Raw genomic sequence first — 3,782 nt, forward strand, 5'->3', positions numbered from 1 at the left:
TCTTATCCATTTTTCCCACCTTGCACTCCTGGAGCTCTTACCATTACGTTGAAAAGAAAACAGCCAATTGTACCATCACTGTTCATTTCGTCTGTGCCAGAACAACATCATTCCACACCTCTCACTGCCAATGCTCCACTTCTCCAACAGCTCCAGTGGCAACTGAACTTGTTCTGAAGGCACAAAGGTTCCTTTTGGGAGCACCACGACCCACCTAGACTGTAGCACTGGAATTCCATCTCCTGGACGTGCTGGGAGAAGCAGGGAAGAAAACCAGGACCTTAGGAGTGAACTGGGGGCACCTCTTCATCCAACAGCAGCTCCAAGAAAGGTACTGAGTCAACACCTCACCAAAGACACAGGAAAACAAGTGCCAACACCTTGAAAATCACTTCAGTTTTCAACTGATAAAGCAAAACAAACAACAACAAAAAAAGCTTTTCAGACTCTTGGGAAGAGTCCATCCCACTTGAACCAGTTTGGGGGACTCGTTCCCAGCCTCCTGAGGTTCATTTCCCACCTCACTCGGGGCTGCAGTACACCTGCTTCTACACACACACACAAGGAGCTGCTGCTCCTGGATTCCAGTCTCCTGGTTCTCCCTGCAACTCCTCCAGCTGTCTGCCCAGCTCTCCAGTGCCCATTCCTTTGCCCACTGCACTGGTTCACAGCCCCAGGGCTCCCAGGGCCACCCTGGGCTCTCCCCTGCCCCGACACTCAGGGCCCTTTCCCAGCCCCGACTCCATCCAGCACTGCCCCAGCTGCTGGCAGCTGCAATTCTCCTGCTCCTGCCCTCCCTCTGCCTGCAAACACCCCTGCCAGCTCCTGCACCCCCACCTCTTACCTCCCAGGCAACATCAGCTGCATCCTCCGGGATCCTCCAGCTGGATGCTGCTGGCTCTGGGCAGCTCCCACCCTTCACCAGGGGATGCCAAAGGGAGCTCTGGGGACTGTCCCGAGGGCAGGGGACACCCACTGTGGGTCACACCAACACTCAGCCAGCTCAGGCCTGGGCTCTTCTGCCTGCAGGGCAACAAACAGCCAAGCAGGGACACTGGGACACTGAAAGGAAACAGGCACAACACACTCAGGAGCCTGGCACACCACAGCCCCCAAACCTGACCAGGCTCCAGCTGCTGCACAGACCTGTGGCCACACAGGACCCAAACCCACCCCCAGCACAGACAACCCTGGGGACGCCAAGCTGCTCATTCCCAACCACAACCAAACATCCAGTGCCACTGTCTGCCAGCCCCTGCTCCCAGAAATCAATCACCTTGCCCATTTCCTTTCTTTACTGGTCCTTGCATTCCCATTCTACTATCAAACCATGATTAGCAAATTTAGCTGTTACTGGAACCAAGGCAGCTTGGCTTCCTAATTTTAAAGGATACTGGGTTTGCCTTACCAGGAGAGACTCAGGCTTAGGGGTAATTCTTACAGGTTCTGCCCTTGTCCATTTTCTTGGAATTCCACTGGCCCACACCACAGGAACAACTGCAGCTGCCACTTCAGTCGGGCCCTTGCTGCTGACAGGAGTTATTCCCTGCACAACAAGAGCTGCTGCTTGGACACATTTAGTTTCAGCAATTACAGTGTCAATAGCCCCAGTTTTCCATTTCATTGCTGCCTCAACTTTTCCACTCCATCTCTTCCTAGTACAGGTTTGGGTGAGTTTGGCAAACAGACAAACTCAGGAATCACCCAATGTTTTCCCAGTCTGACCCCTGTCACACCAATCACCTTAACAGTGCCAGTCCTTAATTCTCCCTCTACTGTGTTAAGGACTGAGGAAGTTGGACCTGTGTCTGACCAGGACATGTGCAAACCAAATGCTGGGGACTGAACACACCCCTTGCACTCCTGCAGCTCTTACAGTCACATTCCAGAGCAAACAGCCAATTGCACCATCACTGCTCATTTCTTAATCCCAATCCCACCCTTCTTTGGCACTTGGAGCCCCACTTTTATCACCCAATTACAGCCCATGAGAGAGCTCCATGTCCAGCAGGGCCAGGTAGCCCTGGGATACTGTCAGCAATGCCTGAATCCATTGCAGGGACCTTGCTTTGAGCTCCCCAGGGCCGGGCACCCCGAGGATCTCCCCGAATAATCCTTTCGGTGCGCGCTGGAGTCCTCGGGGTGCCCCAGCCCGGGGGGCACCAACAGCACTGTCCCTCCAGGGGCCCAATTTGGTGCCAAGGCTTCAATGCACAGCCCAAAAGGCATTTCAAGAGGCCTTCTTGGGAACCCAGCACCGTGGACGGGCAGGAAGCCCCAAGAAGGCCTCATTTCTAAAGGCAGGGGGATCTTGCCTGTGTCCCAGACTGGTCCGGGGATCTGAGGCCCTTCCCGAGAAAATCTCGGTGCCGGCGTGAAGGCCCAGAGATCCCTTGGAGCCACGGGAGAGCAGGCACAGAGTCCCTCCTGGGGGCCAATTCTGCTGCCTCAACTCAGCTCTGCAAAGAAGCCTCTAAGGCTCAGCTGGTGAGTTTTACAAGCCAGGCATTCCTTGCTTACAACACCCTGCCATGATCCCAGCCCGCCGGGTGTCCTGGCAATCCGCTCCCAAAGGGCACACGGAGGTGCCTCCACTGCTGCTCATGGGAGGGGGCAGCATTACAGGAGGGTTCATTTTCCTTCCCTGCATTCCTGTTCCATATTCAGGACATTCCCAACCCCTGTTCCCATATACACAAACCTTTATAAGGTCTCTCCATCAGGGGTCTCTGGTGCTCACCTGTGCCTGCAGCCCCCAAAGTTCTCAGTGACCACCTTATCAACTTCAAGACAACTCACCTGGTTGTAGAGGAGCTCGGTGCTGCTTGGCTGCTGCCTCAGTTCCCTTCTTCATTCTTTCTGTACTTTGCTTGCTCAGTCCCTTTCAGTTCCTTGGCTCAGCTCCAGGCAGTTTCTAGGGTACATCCCACTGCAAAAACTACCAGTTCTTGGTACACCTCAGAACTCAGACATCAGGGAGCCAGGCAGAAATCAACTAATCCAGGGCACTGCCTCCAAATATTGGGACAAAAACACCATAACATTCCACGGCCTCCCTTGGCAAATAAACCCCAAACTGCTCAGATACAAACAATAAACTGCACACTACAACAATCTGGCCCTGTGGGTTCAACCCGGCCAAGTCAGCGGGGACATTACACAAGGTCAACTTTCTTCCACATTTCAGTTGTGATACAAAAATCAGGGAGATCACAGACTCTCCCACACAGTTTTACTCTGAGGAGAGAAGGAAACCAAAGCCATCCCCAGGGCTGCAATAGCTCAGGCTCCCAAAAAGGCCCAGGGGTTTCAGGTTTCCAAGGAGCTTCACCAAGGGCCTTCCCAGGTCTTCTCTGTCTGGAGCCCTCACAGTCCTCAGTGCCTGCCTGAGGAACCTCAACACAACTCACCTGCTGACACAGCAACTTGGTGCTGCTTGGCTGCTGCCTCAGTTCCCTTCTTCCTTCTTTCTTCACCTCCCTTGCTTGGTCCCTTGAAATCCCTTGGCTCAGCTCTGGGCAGTTTCCAGGCTCCATCCCACTGCAAAAAGGATCAGCGCTTGTTACATCTCCACACTCAGACATCATTCCCCCTTTTTCCTTGACACTGGGCCATCAGGCCAGTGTCTCCTTATTTAAAGCAGAGTTTGACTCCTCAGTGACAACAACTGACAGCCCTGAATCATAACACAGGCTGAGACACAAACACGGATGGGAACTCTGAAGGATCCACTTTGTTCTGCTCACCAAGCAAAAGGAGCTTTCCTAACTCAAGAATAACAG

At 53.5% G+C, this 3,782-nt stretch overlaps 1 long non-coding RNA gene across 3 annotated transcripts; it reads right to left on the reverse strand.

Moving 5' to 3' along the window:
* Positions 1-865: 865 nt before the first annotated feature.
* Positions 866-3,450, reverse strand: LOC116790404. Of its 3 annotated transcripts, XR_004358340.1 has the most exons (4): positions 3,411-3,450; positions 2,800-2,929; positions 1,409-1,546; positions 866-1,062 (listed from the first exon to the last, which is right to left on the reverse strand). It is a non-coding gene; the product is annotated as an uncharacterized LOC116790404 (long non-coding RNA). The 3 variants fall into 3 exon arrangements; XR_004358339.1 differs by lacking the exon at positions 3,411-3,450 and having other exon boundaries at positions 1,442-1,546; positions 2,800-3,088; XR_004358338.1 differs by lacking the exon at positions 3,411-3,450 and having other exon boundaries at positions 2,800-3,088.
* Positions 3,451-3,782: the final 332 nt, after the last annotated feature.

Source organism: Chiroxiphia lanceolata, chromosome 8, assembly GCF_009829145.1.
Source record: "Chiroxiphia lanceolata isolate bChiLan1 chromosome 8, bChiLan1.pri, whole genome shotgun sequence".
Taxonomy (NCBI): domain Eukaryota; kingdom Metazoa; phylum Chordata; class Aves; order Passeriformes; family Pipridae; genus Chiroxiphia; species Chiroxiphia lanceolata.